The 15,980-nt window shown below is 43.6% G+C and overlaps 1 protein-coding gene across 3 annotated transcripts in view; it reads right to left on the bottom strand.

Annotated features, from left to right (window-relative positions):
- Nucleotides 1-15,980, bottom strand: part of Nt5c2 (5'-nucleotidase, cytosolic II) — a 138,497-nt gene that overhangs the window by 86,450 nt on the left and 36,067 nt on the right. The window contains exon 1 of one of the 3 annotated variants that reach the window (XM_085694063.2): nucleotides 13,709-13,781. The exons of 1 other annotated variant lie outside the window; for it this stretch is intronic. The gene's annotated coding sequence lies outside the window, so the exon portion shown is untranslated. Of the gene's footprint in view, nucleotides 1-13,096; nucleotides 13,193-13,708; nucleotides 13,782-15,980 lie in introns of those variants that run through there. One more of the 3 variants, XM_085694064.2, reaches the window with a different exon arrangement.

Raw genomic sequence — 15,980 nt, 5'->3', positions numbered from 1 at the left:
TTAGCAAAATTATTTTATTTATTGAACATTCACCAAGCAGAAAACTCTAGAGATTAAGAATTTAACTTCTACCCATATCTTCTCAGAGTTGCTACACAACTATTCAGGAAATGAGATATCTGAGTCAAGCCTGAAGAAAGGTCAATATTAGGTCTCAAATATTAGGCCCATGCCAGATCAATGACCCTAACGTGCTTCAGAATTTCAGACAGATATATTATTTTATTTGCTTATTTATTTTGTAAGTACTGTGAATTGGATTTAGGGTCTCATGCATGCTAGGCGAGCACTCTAGTACTGCCCAATATCCTCACACACCCTGCAATGACACCCTTTTTGAGACAGGATCTCAATAAATTACCCAAGCTGGCATTGAGTCTGCCATCTTTCTGTCTCAGTTCTCTAAGTAGCTTGGACTACAGAGCTGCGCATAAGACCCAGGAGGATTCTTGAAGACACAAAAGAATCAGGATAAAACATGCAGAGATACTGTGTCATGAGCATGGTGGCTCACATTTATAATCCTAGCACTGGGGTGGATGAGGCAGGAGAACTTCTGAGTCCAAGGCCAGCCAGGGCTACACACAGGGAAGATTCTTGTCTCAAAAACCAAAAATGAAAGAGAGCAACAACCACGAAAAGTAGGAGTGTGAGTAACTGTGGATAAATCTGAATCCTTATGCTTATGAACTGCTGATGGGAATGTAAAAAAATAGCAAATTGCAGTAAAAAACAAATCAGCAGGGTTTTTTTTAACCTAAACACAGAATTACCATGTGATTTAACAATCCCAGTTCCAGATAGATCTTCAGGTATCCATTAACATAGAAATGAATTAAAAATGGTGTACACATACAACTTTTCAGCCATAAATATAAGTTTTGATACATGTTACAAACTGGATGATAAATTGAGTGTGGCAGCATACACCTATAATATAACCCTGGTACCTGGGAGCAGAGGGTAAATCATCCTTAGCTAGTCAGAGGCATATATGAACATATATGAGCATATATTAAAAACAATTGAGCCAGGTATGCTGGCACACGCTTATAATTACAGCATTTGGGAAGCCGAGGAGATTGTAGGTTCAAGGCCAACCTGTGATACATGGTTATACCATCTCAGAGAAACAACCTGTGATACACGGTTATAACATCTCAGAAAAACAAACCAAAAAAGGAGTAAGTTTTGACAGGTTTTCTAGGAACCTAAAAGCATCACACCAAGTGAAAGACATAGACACAAAAGGTCCAATGTTATACTGAGGCAGAATTAAATGACAAGAAAAGTCATTTAAAACTTTAAAAGGGGGCATGAGAAAAGGAGCGGTCTTTACTCCAGAACTGTCTACACCCTTCCACGCACACCCTCCCTCAGAACAACTAGATATCATCAACAGGCAGTGACTCAGAAACTTCAGTACAACCAATAAAATCAAACCTGCCACAGAGATGACGACTGTTTCAGACCTCAAACAGAAACATCTGCAACAAATAAACTTAGGTCAGGAATGTGCAGACCCTGAGTTTATCTGGGTTGGTTGGTGTTTCTGTCTCCTTGCTACATCTATGCAATGCACCTTATAAAATTGTGATTTCATTGACAAGGAAACATTTGTTGTTGTTTTGTTCTTGTTCTAACACAGGATCTTGTGCTAGAGAAATGGCTCAGCGGTTAAAAGAGCTTGCCATACTTCCAGAGATCCCAGGTTTGACAGATGCCACATGACTGCTCACCACTGTAGCACCAGTTCCAGGGCACCTGAAAATATCTGGGCTCCAAAATCACCAGGCACGAGTATGGTACACAGATATACAAGCAGGTAAATACTCATATACGTAAAATAAAAACAAATCTTTTGGGGGGGGGGTGTTCTAAACAGGTTTCTCTGTAGCTTTGGAGCCCGTCCTTAAACTTACTTTATAGACCAAGCCGGCCTCGAACTCACAGACATCTGCCTGTCTCTGACTCCCAAGTGATGGGATTAAAGGCATATGCTACCACTGCCTGGCTTAAAACAAGTATTAAAAAAAAAACAAAACAGGATTTCATGCACCCAGGCTAGCCTTGAACTACCTAGCTATGTAGCCAAGGATGATCTGTACCTTCTGATTCTCCTGCCTCCATTCTCCCCAGTATTGAGACTATAGACATTGTGGCACCCCAACTTGTCTCATCTATGTAGGTACTAAAGATGGAGCCCAGGACACACTGTGGTTGCAAGGCAAGCACTCTATTAACTGAGTTATATTTCCAGTCCCTGAGAGAATTCTTGAACATTTAAAAAAAATAATAGAAGTGTGGCATTCACCTGTAATCCTGGAACTTGGGAGGCAAAAGCAGAGAGCACTGTTGTAAATTCAAGGCCAGTTTGTGCTGTCGAGAAATTCTGTCTCAAAAAAACGAGACAGGGAGCTAAAATAAATAAAACCTCTCATATGTTTTTACTTCATTTTAAATGCTACCTAATATTTAAGTGATTACATAGTTATGTTTATGCTTGTGGGGACACAACTTGTGGGAGCTGGAACTCGGATCACCAGGCTTGGGAGTAAACTCCTTGGCATGCTTAGCCATTTCAGTGGCCCAGATTCTACCTGGTTTTTAAGCTCAGTTGTTCATTGTATCTTTGGGGGATAACCACACACACCATGAAATCACATGGTTAGCTACTGTCAAAACATGCAGATTCAACTCTCTCTGCATCTTGTTCCGAGAGTATCTTCCCAAGTTTCTAAGTTTAAATCTGAACCATGTACCTACATGCTATCAAGAACATCTTTATCTACATAATGAATTCAAGGCTAGCCTTGGCTATAAGAGATTCAGTTCCAAAACACAAAACTAAGAAGAATTAACTTTTGAAAAAGGAACAAACACACTATAGAACTACCTCATCCAAACTCACCTGTAGCTGTCCAGTGGTTTCTGCAGATGCAACTTTCTCTATGAAGAGCTTACACTTTCTTGGCTCCCATTCATCCTGAAGCCCTGAACTCAAATACCAAAGAGGCCATCCTAACACCTTGTCCAATCCAACAAAACTCCCTACTTCCTTTCTTTTTGCTTTATTTCCTGAGACAGGGTCTTGCTCTACAGCCTCAGATGGCCTGGAACTCTCTATGTAGGCTGGGTTAGCCTCAAACTCACAACAATCCTTCTGCCTTGGCCTCTGGAGAGCTGGAATTAAAGGCACGAGGCACCGGACCCTGCTGCCCTTACTTTCTTTCCCATGTCAGGTGTACCTTCCTTTCTCTCCCTTAACTTGCCACAGGTACAACAAAGTAAGTATTTATATGCCTTAGTACCTTCCCTCTAACATTCTCTAATTCAGGCAGTGAGAATTTCCATTTTATCTTGCCAACAGAGATACACAGTTCTTAACCAGGGTCTGACAAATCAGAGACTACATATATACGCGTGCAGACAAAACATTTATTCACATAAAATAAATAAATCTAAAAAATTAATGTGCATATATGTATGTATACACACATACCCTTTCTATCCCTCCTCCCTTTTAAATAAATATTCTAAGTTAGTTTTAATTTCAACATGGCATAACTAAGTGTCAAATAAAAAGAAAGTCTCATTTGGGCATGGTGGCACAAGCCTTTAATCCCAATGCATGCACACACACACACACACACACACACAGAGAGAGAGAGAGAGAGAGAGAGAGAGAGAGAGGAGAGATAGAATATGTGTGTGTGTGTGTGTGTGTGTGTGTGTGTGTGTGTGTTTCTAGGTATTGAATCTGGGGTCTTTTTATGTTAGGCAAATGCACTGAATTGCATTACTAGATCAATGATCTATATTTCATTGAATTATCAGAGGCTGGGGAAAAGAAAGCAAACCATGTCTTCCATTCTCTTTTTTAGATTTGTTTTATTTTTAAATTATGCATATGTCTGTATCTCTGTGTATGAGTACGTGCACATGTGTGCATGTGCCTAAAGAGACCAGAAGAGGGAGTCATATTCCCTGAAGCTGAAGGTATAAGCAATTGTGAGCTGCCTAATGTGGGGGCTGGAAACCAAACTCAAGTCCTCTGGAAAAGCAGTATTTTTAACTGCTAACCTGTCTCTCCTGCCCAGCTTTCATTATTATATTCCTCTCTTTGAAAACATTAGCTCTCTTACTCAGAAATCTGAATGAGAGAATAGTAGTTTGTTTTTAGTAAGAACTGACATATCACCAACCTTTCGGCCTTTTTACCTAAATACCCATTGAAATAAGTGCCCTATATTAGTTTAACTGTCAACTTGACATAGTCTAGTGTCATATAAAAAGGAGTCTCAGCTGGGCATGGTGGCACACACCTTTAATCCCAGCACTTGGGAGGCAGGGACCTCTGTGAGTTTGAGGCCAGCCTGGTCTACACAGTGAGTTCCAGGACAGTCTGGGCTATGTAGAGAGAGACCTTGTCTCAAACATACAAACAAAAAGGACTGGTCCTCAATTGAGGGATCACCTGGATCAGATTGGCCTGTGGGTGGGTGGGTCTGTGGGGAGTTGTCTTGATCGTTAATTGATGTAGGAGGACCCAGCCTGTTGTGGGTGGCACATTCCCTGAGAAGGTGGTCTGGACATTATAAGAAAGAAAACTGGCTAACCATGAGCCTGTGAGGAGCTGGCAAGCAGTGTTCCTCCATGGCTCCTGCCTGAGTTCCCGCTGTGTTCCTCAGTGGTAAACTGTGACCTGTAAGCTAAAGCAAACACATTCTTCCCCTAAGTTGCTTTCAGTCAGAGTGTTTTGTTTATCAGAGTGACAGAAATCAATTGAGGAGCTAGGAGCTACACAGATCCCTGACAGACGGAAAGACAGGGAAATAGATCACAGAGGGATGACCAAGACAGCAAACTCTGGCTTCTTCCTCGCCATCGTGACCTGATTCATTGGCCTGGTGGGCTTTTTCCTCCTCCTGCAGGCCCGGTTTTCTGCTGACCAGTCAGGTATGTTCAAGGCTGGAACTGAACATGTTGACTCAAGGCTGTAAATATGTTGGCTCATTTTCTTTGTCCAAGCTGACCAACTCCAAATTAGCGAAGGGGCTCTGTCTTATCCCACCATAAATACATATTTGCCCGAGGCTGTGGACCTTCCAAATCCCCTTTCTTTGTCTAAGCTGAACAACCCCAAATTAGAGAAGGGGAACCCATCCCCTTGGAGGCCAGAAGAGAACATGGAACTGAAGCTGCATACTTGTACGAGAAGCTGTGTAAGCTGTGTAAAGGTCTTTAGCCCAGGACCTTTGGGAGAGTAGCAAGTGCTCATAACTGCTGAGCCATCTCTTCAGTCTTGTCTTTTAATTCTTTAATTGGTGGAGAAAACAAACCAGTCAAGAACCCTAGACGATAGCAAAGCCAGAACAATAAGTGACAAGATGCTGGACTTCTTATTGTGAAATCAGAAGCACCAGGCCTCCGGCACAGCACTGAAGCACCTAAGCACAGTGCTTGATGGGCTATTCAGCAGCCACACTGGACTCAAGTCTGAGACATGCTCGGAGTGCAGAGCATTTGCCGTGTATTTGATGACAAATCTGGGTAATTTTAGGCTTTCTATTATTAGTTAGCGAGAGTGCTTCCTCAATGATTTCATTTCCCAACTAGCCATTTCACTTCAACAACAGTAAACAATTTTCTGGCTGGCTACCAGGAAGCAACACAAACACAATTATTTTGGAGACAAGAAATGCAAATAAAAGATTTAATGAATTTGTTTTATGGGCACAGACACTAGTGGGAAGTGAAAGGTGTGACAGTATGGGGTGGGGGAGCCTGCTCACCACAGCTTTCCTGTAAACAAGCTCCCCACCATCCACTCTGCCCACAGCCATAGCCTTCTCATTGCTTTTAACTCTCTTATATTTTTACATATAAATTGCATAAACCAGAGAGTATAAGGCAAACTTATGACCACAGATGTTAGGAAATTTGATCATACATAACAGGAAACCCGGTTAAAATAGCTTACACCACACATTAAGGAACGGCAGCCACTGGGGCGAATGAGAAGTCATCAACATTGCCAGTAAGGACCAAGTGTCACCTCTCTGCTCTGATGGGTACGTGGCACGCCATCACTACACAAACAAATAACAAGTAGCAGGCCTTTGTAAGGCAGACAGTGGCTCTAGTTCAAACAAGTGAGCCAGGGCTCTGTAACAAAGACATGCTGTCTCCTCTAAGGGTTCCCACTCTCCTTGTGTGTGCTTACCTGAAGAACCCATTTCCTGGTTTGTGTCAGAGTCTCGGGAAATCCAGGTGGTCTCAAACATACCTAAAGCTGATTGCGTCTGGATTACAGGCATGGGCTACCACACCTAGCACCTAGGGAGTTTGTGTGTGATGCCTCTGTGTGTGTGTGTGAGTGTGTGTGTGTGTTTGTGTGTGTGTGTGTGCGTGTGTAAGAGAAAGAGAGAACGACCAACTGGTGGTTAACATCTGAGATCCTTTCCTGGGACACGGGGCTCACGAATTCAGCTAGACTGATTGGCCAGTGAGCCCAGAGTCTAACTGTCTTCGCTGCTCCAGCACAGGGATTACGAGGCTATACCACTCTGGCAGGCTTTTACCTGCTCGCTGGAGATTTACCTCCAGTGCTCATGCTTACGCAGCGGCACCTTACTGACTGAGCCAGAGCTCCATGCCCTGGAAGTTTTCTAAAAGGTAGATTCTAGGCTCTGTGACAGTTCTACCAGTTAAAAATCTCTGGTCTGAGTCCTAGGAATTCAAGGCCTAAATCACAATGGCAATCAGGAGTTCAAGGCCAGCCTGGAATAAATCTGGAGCTCAAGAATAGCCTGGGCTACATGAGACTCTATGTTAAAAAACAAAACAAAAGATTTAAACAAGTTCCCAGGTGATTCTGAGGCAGGTGGTCCATCCATGTGTCCTCTGACAACATTAACTCTTTACCTAAAGCCTGCTTGTGACTGAAATCAATGTTGCCATGGTAGCAGCCAATCTGCCTGCTGCTGCCCAGGCAACAGCTGACTCTGTGGGCTTCTTTGTTTGATAGCTCAAGGGGACATTCTGAACAACAATCTCCTGAATATTTATTGCAAAAAGTACAATTTATTGCAAAAGTATTGCAAAGCATCTGAGAATGGATGCAAAGCAACTGACAATGGCTGCGGAATCAGGGATCACAAACGCGTGTCACCACCTTCAGAGCACCCGTCTCTAGCCAGCTCCCTCACTTTTATTCTTGCATGTGGCAAATGCCAGTCTCCAGTCACTCAACATGAATAGGATGCAGTCTCCAGTTGACACCCACAGCATCCCTGCTGTAATAAAAGTCCTGTTTGGGCAAGGAAGGTGCTCCTATAACCCAGCACTCAGAGGATGGGGCGGGCACTAACCTGAAATATACAATAAGCTCAAAGTCAGCCTATTCTATACATTGACAGCCTTTATCAAGAAACAAAAACAAAATAATAAACAACATACATACGCATGCACACACACTCATGCACACGCAAAAATCCACCTCTATCATCATCAGCAGGCAAGAACTAAAATTTGCTAATGCCTCTGGGCAGCCTGAGGGGCTACCTTGGGAGAGCCCAGGCCTTTATGAAGGGGCAGCTCAGTTCTTGACACATTGCCACAGAAAAGAATTCCAGAGTGAATCAAAGTGGAACAAGGTTGGTGGGTTCGTTACACAGAAAGACAAGATACACTTAAAGAGAGTCAAGCGGAGGCGTTAGGAGAAGTTAATAGCTACTGAAGTACACAGTAGTAGCTATTAAGTATGTGATTGGGGGAGGGGTTGAAGCTACTTAATCAGCAATTGGATTTAGATATTTGGCAAAGTGTGTGCTTTTTCTTATCCACAGGATTTCGTCCTTGAAGAGGAGACTTTTGATAGGTACACTGTGCAGACTTGAAGCTGGAGAAGGAAGTTCTGGCAGAGATAAAACATTGATCACATGGATCTTTGTGACAAACTTAGGTCACAAGAGGTTGTGCTTAAGGCCTAATCATTAGCCAGTGTGTGTGTGTGTGTGTGTGTGTGTGTGTATGCACATGTGTTTATGGTGTATGTGTGTGCTCATGTGCACTCGTGCATGGAGACCAGAGATCAATGTCTAGAATCTTCCTCAGTCACTCTCCACTTTACTTAATGATTGAACTTAGAGCTCATCATAGTCTGGCTAGACTAACTGGCCAGCACACTCCAGAGATTCTCCTGTCTGCCCCCAGCACTGGGATAGCGGGCAAACACCACCACACCTGACTTTCATGTGGACACTAGGGTTGAACTTGGGTCTTCATGCTTGCACAGCAAGACTGAGCCGTAGTCCTCAGTCATTCATACACACACACACACACACACACACACACATACACACACTGGTATTTTGAGACAGGATCTCTCTGTAGCTTTGGAGCTTGTCCTGGAACTCACTCTGTAGATCAGGTTGACCTCGAACTCACAGAGATCTGCCTGTCTCTGTCTTCCAAGTGCTGGATTAAAAGTATGCACCCCCACCGCCCGACTCCTCGGCCATTTTTAAAATGGATATTTTTATTAGTTCTTTGAGAACTTCACACATGTGTATAACGTATTTTGATCATATTCTCTCCCCACCCATCCCAGATCTACTCCCCTGCCTCCCAATCCTCCTGTCTTCATGTTCTGCTATTTTTAAGCAACCCAACGAGTTAGATTCTCGTTAGATCCTCATGAGAGTGGGGCCATACTCTTAAAGAACACCAACTCTTCTCTCTGCGGCCATCAACTCTCAGTAGTTCCTCACCTGCTGGGGGCACGCCTGAGCCCTTCTACCCTCCGTGTCACCAGTCATTTCTAACGATCTCATTGGTGCAGTTTCCCAAACAAGACTCCAGTCCTCTGTGCACTTATGTTTAAAGTTTAAAGTTCCTGGATGTGAACTAGTAAGAACTAGTAAGACTCCAGAACCAGGACGGGTAGGGCTTTCCTTTCTCATGCCTTTTATTTTCTGTCTTGCTGTCTTGCTTGACTCCTAGGCCTGAGGTAAATAAATCTTTGTGCTGGAGAGACAGTTCAGGAGTTAAGAGTGCTTACTGCACTTGTAGAGGCCCTAGGTTCAGTTCCCAGCACCCTCATGGTGACTTACCGCTGCCTATAACTCCAGTTCCAGGGGATCTATTGCCCTCTTCTGACCTTCACAGGCTCCCGCACACACACATACATACACCCAGGCACACATATAAACACATAAAATAAAAATTTTCAGAAAGTAAATAAACTTGGTTTCAAATTAGTGCCCAGTAGTTTAGGGTTTTTTAAAGACTCATTTTATTTTTAATTACATGTATATGTGTATGTATCTTAGTAAAGGTACATGCAGGTTCTTAGTGAGGCCATGGAGGGCATTGTTAGTTACCTGATACAGGTGCTGAGAACAAAATTGGGGTCCTCTGAAAAAACGGTATGTGCTCTTAACAGCTGAGTCATCTCTCCAGGTCTAATAATTGAGTTTACTATTTTTACTTTCACCAAATCCAAAATAATTCTTTCCAATTAATTTCTTAGTGCAGACATTAGCCAGTTAAAGGGACTCATGTCAAGAGGACAGGTGGAGTGGGGTTTTAACAGATACGGGAAGTGAAACAAGTCAACTCCTGGGATGGGGACTATGCTACAGCCAGAGAGGAGAGGCATGGGTAGCGGTACACACCTGCGATCCCAGCACTCTCTGCAGGGGATGCATGAAGATCAAGGATTGGAGGCCAGCCTGGGCTATGTGAGATCTAGTGTCAAGAAACAAAAGTCTAGCAAAGGAGAAGCAGGCACAGATGAAAATGACTGAGCTAATCTGTCTGTACATATGATGACAGGATTTTCACATTAAGAGACCCTGGACCTGACCATGAGGCATCTGCTCTTGCCTAAGGAACAGTGGATGAGATACGAGGAGCTAAGTCCTACTTCAGCCACATCTGAAGATGTTGTTCAGGAAAGAGAAGCGAGAGAATGGACGCAGAAGTGATCATGTAGTTGAGATCCATGGACGTGCTCGGTCTAGGGCGCTTCTGAAGCTTCTTCAACCAGAATTACCATTTAAGAATGATTTGCTCTGCAGCTGTCTCACCCTAAATGAATATCTACTGGAATCATAAAAAAAAATGTTTTGGAAACTACTAGACCAGGTTATAACTCCTCAGACTCCACATTCTAAGAACTTATTAACCCTATGCAAAGTTCACTGATTTGGCTGCTGTTGACTTTTATGACTCTGCCAAAGGGATGTCCATCTGCTCTGATTTCCCCTGGAGTGATGTGGAAACATCTCCGCCTCGAAAGGGGATCACTGACAGCAGCTCTGCAGAGATCAGGCAGCTTGTTCAGAAATGTTCCATGGGCACTTTCTGTCTATGGTATCAAGGGCTAAAAATAGATCATGACATGCCACCAAAGCCTAAGTTACTTTTTAGCCAGGCATACTGATATGGGGATTAAGAGCATGGATTCCAAAGCTAACCCCTCTTGGTTTCAATTCCTGGCTGTTGCTAGCCAGCTTTGACCTTGGGCAAGTTTCTTAATGTCCTCATGCCTTAGTGTTTTCATCATTAAAATGGAAATAATAAGTAAAAACAAATTATTGTTTGTTTGAGATAGAGTCTTTGTTTTATTGCTTAAGCTGACCATGAACTCTTGGACTCAAATGATCTTCCTGCCTCAGCTTCCCAAGTAGCTGAGCCTGCGGATACATATCATTATGTCTGGTGGTTTGTTTTTATTTGTGTATCTGAGTGGTGGTAATGATTGGGGGGGCGGATTCAGATCTCACGCACACTGGACAATCATTCTATCAGCGACAGCTCCTTTCTTCCTACATGAACTTAGGGTACAAAGCCCTGTTCTCAGCACCCTGTTCTTTGGCTGTAAATCCTGCCACTGCTGTGGCCTCCACTACCCCGAGGTCACGTGGCATTAATGCTGACACTCCAAAGTAATGAGTGGTTAACTGACATGAAATTTCTTGGGTCAGTAACATTTACACAGAATTTTGTTATTTGTTTGTTTGTTTATGTTTGTTAGTTTTTAAAGACAGGAACTTACTATGTAAGAACTATGGCTGGCCTGAAGTTCTCTATGTAAACCAGGACAGCCTCAAACTCACAGAGATCTGCCTGTTTCTGCCTCCCCTCTTGTTAGAGACAGGGTTCTGTAGTTCATCCTGGCTTTCAACTCCTCAGTAGCTGAAGTTGACCTTCAATTTACAGTGATCCTCCTGTCACTGTCTCTGAGATTATGGATCATTCCAATTTAGTAACATTTAAAAAGTGATGGTGGGCCAGGGGGTGATAGCGCACACCTTTAGTCCCAGCAATCAGGGAGGCAGAGGCAGGCAGATCTCTGTGAGTTCAAGACCAGTCTGGTCTACACAGTGAGAGCTCTAAGACAGCCAGGACTGTTACACTGAGAAACCCAGTCTCAAAAAACAAAATCAAAAAAGCAATGGTGACCATTTATATAAATTGGCAATCCTTTAACTCTGCCAGGAAGAGCTTCAGAATAAACTGCCTTCTGCTATCATCATTCTTTCATGAAAAGGCAGTTTTAGCAAAATGCCTACTAATCTGGGAATAACAGGGCTATTTGTTTAGTGTACCTACACACTCCCATAGAAGTCAGGCCAACTACTGGGAAATAGCTCCCTCCTCTACCATATGGGTCCCCAGAATGAACTCCAGTTGTCAGGCAAGCACCTTTACCCACTGATCCATATTGTCAGTCCTTGCTTATTTTTGAGACACTATCTCATGTACTGTAGCCCACGCTGGCCCCGAATGTGATGTGTAGCTGACAATGGCCTTGAACTCCTGATCCTCCTGCCTTCACTTCCAAACAAATGGAATTACAGGTATGAACCACCATGCCTAGTTTTTAATAGGATTTTAATTGAATTGAATATTGGCCCTTGGAGTTGGGGAATATGACTCAGTGTAAGGGCATTTGCCTGGCATGTGCGAAGCACCAGGTTTAATCCTTAGCACAGCAATAAATAAGAAAATAATGACTTCGGTTTGGCTAAAATAGAAAAAGGCTGGCAGTGTGGTGGCACACACATCTAATCCTTGTACTCAGGATAACAGTAGACAGAGCTCAAAAGGAAATGGAAAACAGGGCCTGCAGGATGGTTCAGGAGGGCAACACTTGCCCCCAAGCCCAATAACCCGAGTTCCATCCCTTGGACCCACATGATGGAAAGAGAGAACTGACTGACGCAAGCTACCCTCTGACCTCCATAAATCCCTTTAGTGTGTGTGCATCCACACATTGAGACAGGAAATCAACAGGCTCAAGTCAAGCGACAAGTGTAAGCAAGCAAGCAAAACCAAGAACTGGAGACACCAGTCAGCGATTTCTTAACATGGGATCCAGGTTCGATCCCCAGCAGCCACGGAGCTGCTCACAGATGTCCGTAGCTCCAGTTCCAGATTAAATGACCTCTTCTGGTCTCCCTGGGTACTAGGTATGAACATGATACACATATTCACATACATTCATGAAAGCAAAAAGCATTTGTAAGTATTTTAAAACGCATTTAAAAACAAGAACTGTAGGCAGAGGTCAACCTGGTTAAGCAGCTGTCAGGAATCTGCAAGACATTAGCATAGTGAGAGCTCTGCTCAAGGAGTTGAAGCACAAACAGGCTCATCCAGAGCAAATGCTGCACGCCCCTCAGTTTCCTGTCTTTCCTGGAAAAGCCATGACGTTCACAAATTTCTCCAGACAAAATCTGACTACTCAAGCTCTCTCCACAAACGCTCTGTTCATGGACACTCTGCCTGGAGCAGCCTGCTGTCCTGTGTGGCAAATTCCCTCCCTTCTTCTACATTCTACTCTTCCCTCCTCACAGAACTAGTCCACGACTGAGCTTCAGCTGCCCAGCTGTGACATCACTACCCTGGTTGTTGTTTTTTTTTTTTTTTTTTTTTTTTTTGTCCACTCACCCAACCTTGAAATAGAGGTCTCTGACCAGGTCCTGTCTGTGACACTGCATGTGGTCAATGCTGTTTGACAGGTTGAGACAGAACAGTAAGACAGGGGAAACTGAGGGACAGGGAAAGGGAAAGAGGCCCTTACCTCAGATCCAGCTGAAGCTCGTTACCAGCTGAAAGGGAAACGTCAGCACAGCCAACGCAATTTACTGTGAAGATTGCGTACACAGACAATGTTCCTCTGATATAGCAGGATTTAAAATAAGGCTCTAAAATAGCAATAAGGAAAGATTTAGGCCTAAAAGCATATGACCTTTGAGTGTAAGCTTACTCTTTTCCCAGCTGGAAACTTGCAGCTTCTGAGAAACCTCACAAACAAAATTATAAATTTTCTTTGCTTTCAATACATGTTTTAACATTTTTACAAGATTATTTTTATTTTATGTGTATTAATGTTTTGCTTGCATGTTTGCATGTGTACCACCACATGCATGCCTATGAAGGTAAGAAAAGGGCATCAGATTCCCAGGAACTGAGTTACATATGTGAGCTGACATGTGTGTAACATGAAGGCCTATTTGTTGGGGTTTTCTGTCCTGCCTGGGCCCCCCAGCTGTTTAGTCCCAGAGAAAAAAAATCACACAGAGATCTCTGTAAGTTATAAAGCTGATTGGCCCATTAGGTCAGGTTACTTATTAGTTCTTGTAACTTATATTAACCCATTATTCTGATCTATTTTAGCCATATGGCTCAGTACCTTTTCCAGCAGGCAGATCACATCCTGCTGCTTTGGTGATCTGGGCAGGAGTGGGAGGAATTAGCTTCCTCCTCCCCAGAATTCTCCTGCTCTCCTTGCATCATTTCCACTTCCTGTCTGATTTTCCCGCCTACACCTTTTTTTTTTCCTGGCCAATCAGCATTTATTTAAAACATGATTGACAGAATGCAAACAATTCTCCCGCACCACATGTGGATGGGTCCTCTGCCAGAGCAGCAGGTGCTCTTAACTGCCGAGCCATCTCTTCAGCCCCTTTCTTGTGACCCAGCACGGTAAGGATTCTCTGACCCCTGTAACCTGTGTTATCATTTAGTCTGCCATCCTAAACAATGAACCTCAGGAACTTTCCTGTCACCTCACTGGGGGACGAGGCAGATCCTTAGAAACTCTTTAAAGATCCAGGTGTGAGAGCTCACATCTGTAAGTCCCAGCAGTTGGGGAGCAGGATCGCCACTGAGTCTGAGTGGCATGGCAACACTCATGGGCAACAGAACAAGACACTGTTTCTAGAAAACGCCATCAAAATCATACATGCTATACAGCAAGGGACTTTGTCAGGTATGAGCCATGGGCTGGCGGAGGGGCCCTCATCTGGTTAGGCTGAGACACTCTGTGTACAATCTCTCAACATGTGACTCCTACTATGCAAAGGCGGCAGCTCTGTGTTAAGGGCTGCAGCTATTTTGACTGATCACTCCTCAGCTGTTGGAGGAAAACAGAGCATGATTTTTCTGAATGGGCACACTTTTTTTTTTGGTTTGTCAGGCATGACCTCTCCTCCACATTGCTGCAAAAGTAGTGAGGAAACGTCACTCAAATGTAGAACAGTAATGCAGATCAGTTGGGCTGCCAAGAGGGCCGGTGTGAATGAAAGCTCCAGGCTGGGCCGAGTGACTCAGAAGATAAAGTTGCTTGCTAAGCAAGCCCTGTGGCATGAGTTTGACCCCTGCACCCACATAAAGGTCAAAGGAGAGAACTGATTCAAGCTGGCCTTTGTCTGACAGACGTCAGCATTGTCCTCTGACCTGCACGCCATGCATTCTAGCCCGAACCTATCACAGCACACAATAACAGCAATAATTAATTAGAACCTTAAAAAAAATAGTACTTAAGGGCTCTAGTAGTTGTTTGAGGGTTTTCCTTTTATGGGGTTTAAGGGAAAAGGGGGCTTGTTGCTAAGGGGGATAATTGAAGTTGTTCTCTGTTTTGATTGACAGGCTTGAGTTACATGTTCCTTCCCAAGATGCATCTAATTTTATTAATATGTCCATCCAATTATGCACAGGTATAAGATGGTAAATAGAGGTTACAACTAAAAGTTCATTCAGAGGAAAGTTTGTCTTACTGAACATGCAGTGTAGGCCAGACCAGCCTCTCATTCCCATAGTTTGACAGAGTAATTACCCCATTTCTTTTTCCAGAATGGACACTGTGAGAGTGTATGTATAGTTTCAAGTGGAATCCTAAGTTGCTAAGCTATTCCCTATGCTTATCTGCCTACTGATTCTACTACTGATACACTATAATTTTTGGTAAGAGTCTTAACTATTTGAAGACTTGATTCTATCATATATTTGTTTTTTCTTGTTATGTCTGTCTGTCTGTCTATTTGGAGAGGGTGTGCCATGGTGTGCATGTGGAGGTCAACTTTCAGGAGTCAGTTCTTTCCTTCCGCCATGTGGGTCCCAGCAATCAAACGGACTATTTCACTTGGAGCACGTGTCTTGCTCCAGTGAACGGCCTCACTGCCCCTTGTTCTGTCTTTGTTTGACAGACACTTTCCTTCAACCTGATGGGTACTCCAGGACATCTGTATTCAAAGCACAAAATAGCAGAGGAAGAGTGGAGACAGGTTTTTCCTCTCACCCAGAGACGGGTCTCTCCTAGTTGAAGTCAGTTGCTAGATTTAAACATTCAGAAATCCACAAACACTCTTGGAACTCCGGCTTAGTGAGCCAGTTCAGAAATGTTTCCAGCTGAACCAACAGCAGGTGAAACCAGACTGTCTGGAGACATTCCACTCCCCAGGCTCCTGGGAATCCTGGCAGCTAGAATTTCTCCCATCTCAGTGGAACAGTGGTTTTCAGTTCTGCCTGAGCACTGGGATCACCAGGACAGCTCTGAAGACATGCCTATGCCCAGTCTCTCCCCGACTCGAGTAAACTACAGTCAGGTTCTCTGCTGTTTGCTGCAGTATAGAACAGAACCTTAGGCTCTGCACACGCTAAGAACAATCACTCTCTATCACCAA

Source organism: Myodes glareolus, chromosome 7, assembly GCF_982192425.1.
Source record: "Myodes glareolus chromosome 7, mMyoGla1.1, whole genome shotgun sequence".
In the NCBI taxonomy this organism is placed as follows: Eukaryota; Metazoa; Chordata; class Mammalia; order Rodentia; family Cricetidae; genus Myodes; species Myodes glareolus.
The sequence above is the reverse complement of the archived record's forward strand: the minus strand, read 5'-3'. Positions and strand labels throughout refer to the sequence as shown.